This window comes from Erpetoichthys calabaricus, chromosome 2, assembly GCF_900747795.2.
Source record: "Erpetoichthys calabaricus chromosome 2, fErpCal1.3, whole genome shotgun sequence".
In the NCBI taxonomy this organism is placed as follows: domain Eukaryota; kingdom Metazoa; phylum Chordata; class Cladistia; order Polypteriformes; family Polypteridae; genus Erpetoichthys; species Erpetoichthys calabaricus.
In genome coordinates, this window is record NC_041395.2 from 237,333,677 (window position 1) to 237,348,022 (window position 14,346).

Below are 14,346 nucleotides of genomic sequence, written 5' to 3' on the forward strand. Positions count from 1 at the left end.
AACCGTGCACTATTGCTAAAAGCAGTGAAGACATGGCTGCTTGAAAATACACCTGTCATGTTTTAGTCAGAGCTGGGATTCAAATTTGTCTTTTATGTCTTTTTTGTTCACTTTTGATTCTTTTGTTTATGTTAATACTGTTAATCATTTAGTTTGCAGCTGTTTTAATCGAATTTGCACCTCCGGATTACAGTTTTACTCGTGCAGATCGCCAAGGAAAGAGAGGCAGCAGCTTAGCAAACATTTACTCAAGCCGGTTAAAATGTAAAGATGTCAGTTTTGGTAAATTCAAGTCCTTTGAGTATCTTGCCGTTGTTATTCAGGGAGATTCTCACGTTCTAGTATTATCCGTGTATAGACCTCCTAAATTCAACGTGTCTTTCTTTGAGGAATTCTCTGACTTGATGTCAATTGTAATTACGAACTATCACACACTCTTAATAGTCGGCGACTTTAATTTTCATATAGATAATCAGTGTGACCAAAAAGTAAAAGAATTTATTTACCTCCTGGACTCTTTTGATTTGAGACAGCTCGTTAATCAGCCTACACATGAAGCAGGTCATACGTTAGACTTAGTTATTACTAAAGGACTAAAAGTTGATATAAAGCAGGTCATTGATATTGGTCTATCAGACCATTTTCTTCTACTTTTTAATATAGAAATAACGATAGAAAACACTCATGAGAAACATATTGTTAAAAAACGCTTCTTTGACTCATCAGCAGCTTTAAAACTTACAAACATTCTAAGCAATCAGTCCGTTTATAGTGGCAACTATAATAGCGAGGATAATGTAAATAGTAAGGTGGAAAGATTTAATACTAAAGTGAGAGCTGCTGTTGACTTAGCTGCACCTGAAAAGACAGTTAAAAAATTTTCTAGCATTGTTATACCATGGAAGAGTGTCTGATTTAAAGAGAACATGCCGTAGAGCTAAGCGTAAATGGAGGAAAACTAAACTAACTATTAACTATGAAATATTAAAAGTTAAAATAACAGAATACAATAACACAGTCCGTCTTGAGAGGCGCTGCTATTTCTCTAAGACAGGGGTGGGCAGATTCAGTCCTGGAGGGCCGCAGTGGTTGCAGGTTTTAGTTCCAACCCAGTTGCTTAATTATAAACCAATCCTTGTCAATTATTTAATTGCATGGCTTGCTAGTGCTTTAACTCTGCCATGTCAGGTTATTCTCATATCCTAGATTTATTTTTCTTTCTAAGGATATCATCCAAATGATTTGAAGTCTAAAACAGATGAGTAATTCTCAGTGCTTCACTTTTTTCTCTTCACTTTCCTTCCAAGTATTTAATTAAACCAAATAGTGCATGATAAATACACACAGGTGTAAATGAAAACAAGCTAAATGGAGAAATGCTGGTCTCTTTTGTCATTTGCATGGTATTGCTAATTAGGAGCAATTAAAAACCAAGAATACAGCTGTTTAAGACTAAAATAAGCAATAAGGGTTCAAAATCTTAACGAGCGAGACAACTAAAGTGAAGCTGAAGTGTTACTTGAGCAATAAGGGCTTCTTATTAAGCAACTGGGTTGGAGCAAAAACCTGCAGCCACTGCGGCCCTCCAGGACTGAATCTGCCCACCCCTGCTCTAACATTATAAATAACAATGCTAGTAATCCCAGAGTCTTATTCTCTACGATTGATCGTCTGTTAAACCCAGGTAACTCAAAGGAATACCTCCTAAGTACTTCCAGTAAAACCTGTGAGGCTATCGCTGTATTTTTCAATCAAAAAATTAATGATATTAGAAATAACATAGTATATCTCCCCAACACTAAGGATCCTCCTAAACCCCAGTATTCCGTTATAAACAAACTAAATTCTTTCACTAGGATAGATTTACCTGATTTACATAAAATAATTTCTCAAATGAAACCCTCCACCTGTGCCCTTGACCCAATACCAACAAATTTTTTCAAAGAAGTATCGGGCGTGCTAATTGATAATGTTCTTGACATAGTAAATTCGTCATTAGATATGGGGGTCTTCCCAGACTGTTTTAAGACTGCGGTAGTTAAACCCCTACTTAAGAAAAATAATCTCGACCCCTCTGCTCTTGAAAATTATAGACCCAATCTCTAACCTGCCTTTCTTAAGTAAAATTCTAGAGAAGGCAGTCATTATACAGTTAAATGAGCACCTCAGTAAACATATTATTCTTGATAAATTTCAGTCAGGTTTTAGAACAAATCACAGCACAGAAACTGCACTCGTTAAAGTAGTAAATGACTTGCGGGTAAATGCAGACAGAGGCCATTTATCTGTTCTCATCCTCTTAGATCTGAGTGCCGCATTTGACACCATTGATCATAATATTCTTAGAAATCACCTTAGTCAATGGGTGGGCCTCTCTGGCAGCGTCTTAAATTGGTTTGAATCCTACCTGGCAGGGAGAAAATTCTTTGTTAGTTGTGGTAATTATAACTCAAAGACACATGATATTCTATATGGTGTTCCACAAGGCTCTATCCTGGGTCCGCTGCTCTTCTCAATCTACAGGCTTCCATTAGGTCAGATTATCTCAGGACATAACGTGAGCTACCACAGCTATGCTGATGACACACAGTTGTATTTATCAATAGCACCTGATGACCCCCATTCTCTTGATTCACTAACACAATGTCTAACCTGTATCTCAGAATGGATGAATAGTAACTTTCTCAAATTAAATAAAGAGAAAAACGAAATCTTAGTGATTGGCAATAATGGATACAATGAGGCTATTAGAAATAAACTGGATGCATTAGGATTAAAAGTCAAAACGGAGGTAAAAAGCTTAGGAGTAACCGTTGACTGTAATCTGAATTTTAAATCGCATATTAATCAGATCACTAGGATAGCATTTTTTCACTTAAGAAACAAAGCAAAACTTAGACCTCTTATATCATTGAAAGATGCAGAGAAATTAGTTCACGCGTTTGTTTTCAGTCGGCTAAATACTGTAACGCACTCCTCTCAGGACTACCCAAAAAAGACATAAATCGTCCGCAACTAGTGCAGAATGCAGCTGCTAGAATCCTTAACAGGAAAAGAAAATCCGAACACATTTCTCCATCTTTGATGTCACTACACTGGTTACCTGTATCATTCAGAATTGACTTTAAAATTCTGCTTATGGTTTATAAAGCCTTAAATAATCTCGCGGCGGCACGGTGGCGCAGTGGGTAGCGCTGCTGCCTCGCAGTTGGGAGATCTGGGGACCTGGGTTCGCTTCCCGGGTCCTCCCTGCGTGGAGTTTGCATGTTCTCCCCGTGTCTGCGTGGGTTTCCTCCGGGCGCTTCGGTTTCCTCCCACAGTCCAAAGACATGCAGGTTAGGTGGATTGGCGATTCTAAATTGGCCTTCATGTGTGGGTGTGTTTGTGTGTGTCCTGCGGTGGGTTGGCACCCTGCCCGGGATTGTTTCCTGCCTTGTGCCCTGTGTTGGCTGGGTTTGGCTCCAGCAGACCCCCATGACCCTGTGTTCGGATTCAGCGGGTTGGAAAATGGATGGATGGAAATAATCTCGCCCCATTTTATATATCGGAATGTCTGACACCTTATATTCCAAATCGCAACCTCAGATCCTCAACTGAGTGTCTCCTTAGAATTCCAAGAGCAAAACTTAAAAGAAGTGGTGAGGCGGCCTTCCTGCTGTTATGCACCTAAAATCTGGAATAGCCTGCCAGTAGAATTCGCCAGGCTAATACAGTGGGAGCACTTTAAAAAAACTGCTGAAAACACATTATTTTAACATGGCCTTCTCATAACTTCACGGTAATTTAATCCTGATAATCTGTATATCCAATTCATTATAATAACTATTCATGGTGGCTCTAAAATCTGTACTAACCCCTACTCTCTCTTCTGTTTCCTTTTCCAGTGTCCTTTTGGTGGTGGCTTGCGCCACCACCATCTACCCAAAGCACCATGATGTTCCAACAATGATGGATGGATTAAAAGCCAGAAGTCTGTATGACCATCACCATCAAGTGACTCCGTGAGAACCCTAACTACAAAGAGGACTATTTCATTTATGTTAGGTAGAATTACCAGAGGGGACTGGGCGGTCTCGTGGCCTGGAACCCCTGCAGATTTTATTTTTTTCTCCAGCTTTCTGGGGTTTTTTTTTTGTTTTTTTCTGTCCACCCTGGTCATCGGACCTTACTCCTTTTCTATGTTAACTAATGTTGTCTTATTTTAATTTTGTATTTTGTCTTTTATTTTTCTTCTCTTCATTATGTATAGCACTTTGAGCTACTTTTTGTATGAAAATGTGCTATATAAATAAATGTTGTTGTTGTTGTTGTTATATGTGTCTTTGAATCTTCTTCTATGGTGCATATCTCTGGATATTTGTATTGGGCAACGGCTTCTGTGCTTTTTGTGCTCTTCTGAGCTTTTGTGCCGCAGAGCATTTTTGTGTAAAATAAATCTTTTTATTTGATAAAGATTCACTGTCTTGCACTTTATACAAGTATACCCCCTTTTCCTTTTGGGGCTTTTATTTACTATTTTTGGGACTTTATGCTAAGGTTCTCTCCAAGTTCGTGACAAAAATGGTAGAAAGCCTGTTGTTGAAAACAACAAACAAAATGATGTCATGATAAAATCAAAAATATGATGCAAAAAAATAATAATCCTAAAAATGATCAATAAAAACAAAAACAGAATTGGAGTCAGTAACAATTGACACATTTTATAAGAGCATTTTGTTTTGAGTTAAAAGTTTTTATAGATTTAATTTTTAGGGTTTTTTGCCTGTTTTGAACTATATTTGATAAAGTTTATTTTAATTGTACTCTATTTTTATTATATATATATAAAACATTTATTATATACATAAAAAATATATTTATTTTTTATTTAGTTATTTATTTATTTACACAATTAAATTTGTTGGCCAGATGATCACAGTTGTTGCACTAATTACATCAAGGGCTGCAACAATATAAATATGGCAGCATTTCCTTTATTCTTTATCCTTTGGACAATATGCTGTTTTCATGCAAATCTCTAATGGCTGTAGGCATTTGCACAAGGGCGGAAGAGCTGAGATTGTGACATAGTGTGAGCACTAAGAGAAAGAAGTTTAGATGTCAACAGGTTTAAAGTTCAACCGAGGGACAAGTAAGGGCCCTAAGGGTGACAACGAGGGTCACCTGTGTTATGTTCAGGTAGGTACCCGGATGGAGGTGGTGTGACAGGTAAGCATGTGCACACAATTAAATCTGCCCTAATTATAGGAGCAATGACTAAATTATTTAGAAGAGGCCACAAATGTGGTGAAAAAAAGCTCCATCAAGTGGTGCTGGGTTAGATGTTTGTTGAGATTGACTCGAGGAATCCCGCTCACTTTAAAAGAGTATTTTTGTGTTGAAAGAATAGGTTTTTGTTTGGGTGCAGGGATGCTTTATTGCCTTATTTTATCATTTTACAGGAAGGCAGAAGGGAATAAGTCTGGAGTCTTTGCTTTTTACACACACATATATGTTTTTGTATATACAGTGCATCCGGAAAGTATTCACAGCGCATCACTTTTTCCACATTTTGTTATGTTACAGCCTTATTCTAAAATGGATTAAATTCAATTTTTTCCTCAGAATTCTACACACAACACCCCATAATGACAATGTGAAAAAAGTTTACTTGAGATTTTTGCAAATTTATTAAAAATAAAAAAAATGAGAAAGCACATGTACATAAGTATTCACAGCCTTTGCCATGAAGCTCGAAATTGAGCTCAGGTGCATCCTGTTTCCCCTGATCATCCTTGAGATGTTTCTGCAGCTTAATTGGAGTCCACCTGTGGTAAATTCAGTTGGTTGGACATGATTTGGAAAGGCACACACCTGTCTATATAAGGTCCCACAGTTGACAGTTCATGTCAGAGCACAAACCAAGCATGAAGTCAAAGGAATTGTCTGTAGACCTCTGAGCCAGGATTGTCTCGAGGCACAAATCTGGGGAAGGTTACAGAAAAATTTCTGCTGCTTTGAAGGTCCCAGTGAGCACAGTGGCCTCCATCATCTGTAAGTGGAAGAAGTTCGAAACCACCAGGACTCTTCCTAGAGCTGGCCGGCCATCTAAACTGAGCGATCAGGGGAGAAGGGCCTTAGTCAGGGAGGTGACCAAGAACCCGATGGTCACTCTGTCAGAGCTCCAGAGGTCCTCTGTGGAGAGAGGAGAACCTTCCAGAAGGACAACCATCTCTGCAGCAATCCACCAATCAGGCCTGTATGGTAGAGTGGCCAGACGGAAGCCACTCCTTAGTAAAAGGCACATGGCAGCCCGCCTGGAGTTTGCCAAAAGGCACCTGAAGGACTCTCAGACCATGAGAAAGAAAATTCTCTGGTCTGATGAGACAAAGATTGAGCTCTTTGGTGTGGATGCCAGGCGTCACGTTTGGAGGAAACCTGGCACCATCCCTACAGTGAAGCATGGTGGTGGCAGCATCATGCTGTGGGGATGTTTTTCAGTGGCAGGAACTGGGAGACTAGTCAGGATAAAGGGAAAGATGACTGCAGCAATGTACAGAGACATCCTGGATGAAAACCTGCTCCAGAGCGCTCTGGACCTCAGACTGGGGTGACGGTTCATCTTTCAGCAGGACAACGACCCTAAGCACACAGCCAAGATATCAAAGGAGTGGCTTCAGGACAACTCTGTGAATGTCCTTGAGTGGCCCAGCCAGAGCTCAGACTTGAATCCGATTGAACATCTCTGGAGAGATCTTAAAATGGCCGTGCACCGACGCTTCCCATCCAACCTGATGGAGCTTGAGAGGTGCTGCAAAGAGGAATGGGCGAAACTGGCCAAGGATAGGTGTGCCAAGCTTGTGGCATCATATTCAAAAAGACTTGAGGCTGTAATTGCTGCCAAAGGTGCATCGACAAAGTATTGAGCAAAGGCTGTGAATACTTATGTACATGTGATTTCTCAGTTTTTTTATTTTTAATAAATTTGCAAAAACCTCAAGTAAACTTTTTTCACGTTGTCATTATGGAGTGTTGTGTTTATAATTCTGAGGAAAAATGAATTTAATCCATTTTGGAATAAGGCTGTAACATAACAAAATGTGGAAAAAGTGATGCGCTGTGAATACTTTCCGGATGCACTGTATAGTAGTTTGCCATCTCAAAACACAAGAACTGTATGGTAATTGCTTACCCCTGATTTGTGAAGTACAATGAACACTTAAAAGGATAAATAACACTTTTATATGTTTTCTTCTAGTCCTTTTCATCAGTAATTTACTCTGTCACCCTGGTTTATGCTCAGTTTCACAAACTAAAAGAGGCTTGCGTTCCATGTATGCTGCATTCTTGTAGCACAGAGCATCACACTTTGTTCTTCAGGTTCTGAAATTTTGCCAGTCTCTCACTATGAATTCTTCAGTATGCTTTCACTTCTGGTCCTTGTTGCACTCATAAAAATCCTCGGAGCTGATCTGTCTCATAACAGAATCCATATATTCCAAAGCCATAATTCATGACAACACTGCTTGGAAGTCTCAGGGATCATATAACACATCTAGAGTTTGGCCCCCAGCCACTTAGCTCTATCTGCCTGTTTGCCCTTACAAAGGTCATCCAGCAAAAATCATAACCACCAGTGACCAAGAAAATAAAGACTACAAAATATAATTTTTTTTTATCTCTTTTTACATTCATTTGCTTTGATGTGTCTAAGAAGAAAGTTAAAAAATAAATCAAAGGTAGATAGTCATGAGCTAATGATAGATAGATAGATAGATAGATAGATAGATAGATAGATAGATAGATAGATAGATAGATAGATAGATAGATAGATAGATAGATAGATAGATAGATAGATAGAACTTTATTTGTGCCAACTGGGGACATTTGACTTTTTATAGAAGCTCTTTAAATAATTGAATAATAAAGTAGTGGATAAAAAAGTAAAAAAATAAATAAATAAAAATATACACACACAAAAAAGATGAAAGAAATCTGAAGACATTTCTTTACTTTCCATGAATGAATGTTTTTTTGCCTTAATATTCTTTATTGCAAGTGCTTTACCTCACAGGCAAGGGAAATGATCATCCACCATCACTTCGCACAGGCCCACCAGGCCCTCTCCCTAAAATCACCCTCAAAAGGAGAAAGAACCTTTAATGCCTTCTGTATAAATCAAACTGTCTTTACCATTTAAAGAAACAATGAATGGTACAAACAAACACTGACACCAAATACACGTGACAATAGTTACAAGACGCATGCAGTTGTACTGACTTAGTTAATCGTTCAGCAATCTGTGCTGTTCAGCAACCTATTTACTGTGTTCTAGTTTTTCATCTAGCATACACAATAACTTTTTTGTTGTCTGTTACTTGTTAACCTTGCACTTTGTAATCACTTGTAAGTGCCAGGTCAGGATGGAGGATGATTTTTTTGTCCAGGCGGGTAGCTATAGTGGAAAGACTGCAGGAGCTGAGACTTGACCTGGCCAGAATGCCTAACTTTCTTCATCCCAGCATGGAGAGAAGTGATAATGAATGGACTGCATGAACCTGAGTACTGGAAGCAGTTCATTACCCCACACGGCAGATGGAAGTATTCCTCCTGGCTGAAACTACTTGAAACACACACATGAGAGTTGGATTCCATAAGTACAACCCTTTGGGTGCTTTCTTTGGGAGGAATACCCTGGTTTCCACCTGACTCTGAAGTGTTCTGGATGACCAATGTCAAGATACTAGAAGCAGTTTAAAAGAAGACTGCAGCCTCACCTTGATGAGTCAGATTCAGGAGGCAGTGGGCGGCACTCCTCAGCAGGATGGAAGGAGGAAGAGAATCTTTAGTTATACTTTTGTGTTTTGGCTGCTGCCTATTTGAAAAAGTGTTGGTTGCAAATAAAAAAACATATCAAACCATTGTGTTGGGTGACACTGTGTCTGTGGTTTGGGGCTCAGTTTGTAATATGGCATGCTTTTGAAAGTCACCTGGGATAGAGCTATGTACTAAGTAAAGAACAATAATGATAATAATAATACTTAATTAAATTCAGTCCCTTCCATTTTTAAGCCCATTTATTCTAATAAAGAGCAACAAGGTCTTAAATAATGACCCTACAATTAATAAAGCGGATTTACAAGAACCGTGTACAGATCTATTTTCATTTTTTTCATAGTTGTTGTTTTTGACAAATGGTAGAGCTTATGATAGCAAATAAGTACTGGTAGTGAAAGAAAGTGAACGAGTCAAAACTCTGCATTTTTCAAAAGCATCTCCCTATTAAATCTGGGGCCATATTATTTTTATAACATCTGAATCTGAAACTATGTCTGGGTATTGTTGTAACTGCAGCCCTGAGAGAAGCAGCAGGAATGTAAAGGAAATCTACTGAGTGATTATTCCCTCAATAGAGATTCAGACAGAGCCTTACTCAGGAAGAAGCTCTAATGATAAGCTGGCATGTTCTTGGAAAATAAGAGCTTGGGCCTCATAAAACTGCATTATACTCCATGCTAATGTCAGACAATAGCGGAACATTTTAATAGAGACTTACAACTATATAATAAAACTATGCAGAGGCATTACGTTATGGGTTGCCCATACAGAAAGAGACAAATTATCATCATGTCAAGCAGGATGATAAAAGCAATTCATATTTTATTTTTTAATATAAACTTCAAAATTTAAAAAATATAAAGAAGTGACAGCTTGTCAGGTAATGGCTCAAATCATGTATTCATACAAAGAAAGCATGACAAGTCTTTAATCCGACTGCATTGCAATATTGCTTCCAATATAAAGAAATTGTAATTGAGACAAGAGAAGTAGATATATAATGATAAAATTCAAATGTTTGCCAGGCTGGTTTGGAATTATCTACATCAAAATGACAACAAGGTTACATTGAACAGAGAAAAGTCAAAACAAAGCCCTCAAAGTTAGGGTCACATCCTACCTGGCAACAGGGGCGGCCTTAGGCATGTGCAAACTGTGCACCTGCACAGGGCCGGCAAATCCCAGGGGCCACCACGCCAATATATATTGAATATAAAACAGAAAGAGAAAATAACGACAAAGCTGACGTCAATGTGGCCGAAAAACATTGTGTTTCTTGTTAATTAGTACGCTGTATTCACTAATGTCACTAGAGTCGGAGCAGTAAGCTATATGTAGTATTATAACGTTCTGCCGTAATCACAATATCATGGGCCGCCACTAGGTTTTCAAGTTAACGGACACGCGCATATAGAAGCGTGTCACGAGCACGAGGCGGCTATGCAGTGTCCGCAAAGGACGTGGCCATCCGCCGTGCATGACATACCATATTGACATTGGTGGGCAAAGGAGTCACCGATTCTCTGCCCAGGGCCACCACGAGCCTAGAGCCGCCCCTGCTGGCAGTCACAGAGCACCTCCTTGTGCCAACATGGAGAGGCCTAACCTAAACCCTATAAAGAAGACTGGTGCCCCGAGTGTAAAACATTAATGCACACCAGGCATAGTGAAGCCATGGAAGCTTGCTCGATGTCAGCACAACTTATAGCTGGGACAAGTGAAAAAGTACACTTAAAAATACTGGCTATTCTATGGCTTTTTATGGTTCTTTACTGTGTTTTTTGAGTTCTTCATAGAACTATTGCTTGACAAGGCATTATTCCATTCTGGGAAGGGTTCTCTGCAAATGAAGTTGGTTCTTTGTGCTTTGAAAAAGTTCCTAATATAAAATATTTAATGTATTGTAGGCTAACTAGCAGGTTAAGAAAACCTGGACTTAACCTGTGTGATTGTAAGCAGTGAGATTTCTTTTAACATTACGACCCATTGGGTATTTGACAAATCTTTTAACATCTATTTATGGTTATTTGCTATATGGAGCCTGCTTACAATCTAAATAAATAAAGGTTCTTTCTGGAACTTTCACGTGGCTGGGTCTTTTGGGAATCAAAAATGGTCTCCCTATGGCATCACTCCGAATAACCACTCTAGGACCTTTATTTATAAGAGTTTACTAGACACCTCAAAAAGCACACAGGACAAAATTTGCCTACTAGTCTTGCCTTACAAAAGATGCTCAAAGCTTAAGGGCACAAGGACATCAGAGTCCACAAGACAGTTCTCTAAAATTGTGGCTATGTAACTTCAAAAATCTGCCTTTGAACTTGGCGCATATATGGGGTTTAAAAGTCAGTCCATTCAAGTGTATAGATGAGCTCCGAGTAAGTGAGTTGGGCAAAGGCTTACTGATTAGGGAAAATGAGGTTTGGGAGGAAAGTGCAAAGAGGATTGGGGGGTTGGCTGAGGAAGCTGTTGTTTTGCATGCTGGGAAAGTTTTTAAGCCACCCCATCAGTCAGAGCATCTGAAAGACACTTGATTAGGAAAGCCTGTAGGGAAGCAGGTGTTGTTTTCTTGTATTTTCAATGTCTCTACTTTCATCATCCCTCCATTATGTATTTTGGTTAGAATAAAAAATTTGTTAGATAAAAGTAGAGTTCAAGTCATTATACTGACTCTCCTAACACTAAAAATGTGAAACAATAAGGGCACCATTTATACTTGTGAGGAACTGACTGATGAGCAGCCTGAACCAGTGAAAATATTCTTTGAAATAAGAAAGATCAGAAGATGGAAATAAATTTAACTAACCAAACCAGCCAACTAAAAAAAATCATTTTGAACAAAAAAACGTAACCAGAGAAGTAGGGGAAAATGCTGTAGCCAAATGAACCAAGGAGAGATCCCTAACCAAAAAAATAAAACCAGAACACACTGCAAAAACTTTAGTTTGAATGCTCTACATGCCATGCCTCCATCTTAAATAGTGGACATGTAATAACATTATGCTTTGCTTCAACATTGCATACGTGATAGCAACCACCCATGGGAAAGGTTAAAAATGTGGCTGGGGTTATGTAATCTTAAATGAAATGGACAAATTTTGTGATTAAATTGCATTCCAAAATGGCAATGCAAGTGAAAAACAATAGCAGGGATGCTAAAAATCAGGAAGGAATAAATAAAGATCTTTTGGTCTTTTGCAGTAAAATAAGGTTTATCTGTAAGATACCCTAGAAACACCTAGAGTAATCTTTGCATCATCACAAATAAGTACACCCTGTGCAATTCAGACAGCAGAAACAGAAACACAACACAGCAGCGCCCAAAGACAAAATTAAAACCTAAATTAAAATTCAATGCACCTCAAAACATTATACTCCATATATTGATTAATAGGAACTGCACAGGAATTTATCCAAAAAATGTACAAAAGTTGGAAATCATACCATTTATCTAGAAAAATATTGCTTTTTTTAGTACGTGAAATTGTCTTCATGCTCAGGTGCTGAAAGCCTGTTTCTGGCTTAGGGGCTGGACTAATTGGCCCTGCAGTGCCCTCTACACCCTTGGGTGAATGTGAGTGCATATGCAGCATAAACTTTCCGGCCTAGCAGTGGGGCTTGAAGAACATCAGTCTTATTAAAATGATAGCAGCTTTTTTTTATTTATTTATTTTTTGTAAATTGTGCATTTGCACTTCCAGTTTCAGCTTTTCTCCGTCAAGGCCATGCAGCATATGACAGCCAAGAGCTATGAAAAGTTTAGTACCATTTTCTCCTTTAAAGGTAGTCACAGTAATTTCTTTTTAAATAGAAAGAATGTCAATATCAGGAATATATTATTCACAAGATATTATTTTGTAAATACATCTTAATTTTCACCTACCGCTGATAAGAACCACATTAAACTTGAAAAGGCCACCAAGGAAGCCTACATGTGCCGCTTCCACTTTGTGGAAAAGAAGCCAAAAGTATAGTGATCCTGTTTCAAAGAAGTGCAGAATTCTGGTGCAGACAGAACAGGCATGAGCGTACAATATTTTGTCAATTGTTTTTTGGCCTTGTTGGGGTTAGTGCTGCTGCCAGACATGCAGTGTGCAGCTCATGTGCGTAGCCTGTGTGTGCTAATAGTATGTTTTAAGACTGTAAGAGTTCCACCATTAAAATGATTTGAATAAAATACTTTGAAATAGAATAGCATCAATCACATTTTTTTGTTCCTTCTATATTTGTTTTTTTCATCATGTATAATTTTATTAAAATATAACAAAAGAAATATAAGTTCTTATACTGAATTATGCTTATATTCATATTTCTTATAGACGAGGGCAACATAGTCATTGTAAGAAGCTTAGACAAATTAAACAGAAAACACAAATCAAGACAATAATTTTATATTCTGTAGCATTCACAATGTTTATTACTGCCAGAGATTCTTGTATACTTAAAAACCTCTTCTCATTTCCACCCTTCTGAAGCAATTTCTTTAATACTGCACCTGGATTAAGGTCTTAGTAACTTCCAAAATTACAAACAGGATTAAAGGCTGACATAAAAAGTATTGTGGCTACTAGTCCCTGAAACCATGACCATGGAATTTTCTGCTGTCTCTCTTACCCTCTCCTTTTTGTGTGTGTATACATTTACATTCAAAAAGTTTCTGCACTTTTATATTTCTGTTGGAAATGGCGGAGGCAAAAATATTTTTTGCTGATATCATGAAAAAGCTAGTATGATGCTGGGAAAATTGCATTGTAAAGGAAGGTGACTATGTAGAAAAGTAATGTAATTTGTTTTTGAACTTCTTAATAAAGAGTTAAAAAAAGGTGCAGAAACTTTTTGAACATCCCTCGAATATATATAAATATATAGATATTCCCAAGTTGGGAGTTGGAGTCCAGAAAGGTGATCCTGTAGTGGTCCTTGGGTGCTGCTAGGGTGCGCTACTGAAAAGTTGCTTGTTGCTTCCTGGGGACCTATAAGTGCTTCCACATGTTAATGTCTCAACCCTAGACGCATTCACTGGTTTAAGATAAAAGGGAGCCATTTCACTGCATTGGCAAGTCAGAGTTGGGAGGGAGTGAAGTGATGCTTGAGGAAGAGAATATGGTGTGTTATTTAATTCATTGTTTGCTGAATTACAGTGTAAAAGGGAACCTTTTTTTAATTAATAACCGTCTAATCGAGCTTGAAAGTGTCTGGGCTTAAAATGTGTCTGGCGTTGGGTCTCACAGACATATTATGAAGACAGAGAGAAGGATAGCATAAAGAGTTGCATTACTACCCAGGTAATGATAAAATAATAATTGATTAATAATAACACATTTAAAGTAAAAACAAAGTAATGCTAAGTAAAGTGACCTCAGCCATGGTTTAAGGTAGGTTTCTTAATGCTGCAGAGTGGGAGCTCTGTCTTTCTCTGTCACAAGTCCCAAAGTGGGTGACCAGTATATAAATCAGGTACTGTGCAAGGGACAAGACTTCCAGGTCTGGAGTGGAAATTAAGTCTTGCACCTTTCTGGGACTTGC

At 38.3% G+C, this 14,346-nt stretch overlaps 1 protein-coding gene across 1 annotated transcript in view; it reads right to left on the reverse strand.

Moving 5' to 3' along the window:
- Positions 1-14,346, reverse strand: part of LOC114646896 (disintegrin and metalloproteinase domain-containing protein 12) — a 604,012-nt gene that overhangs the window by 465,548 nt on the left and 124,118 nt on the right.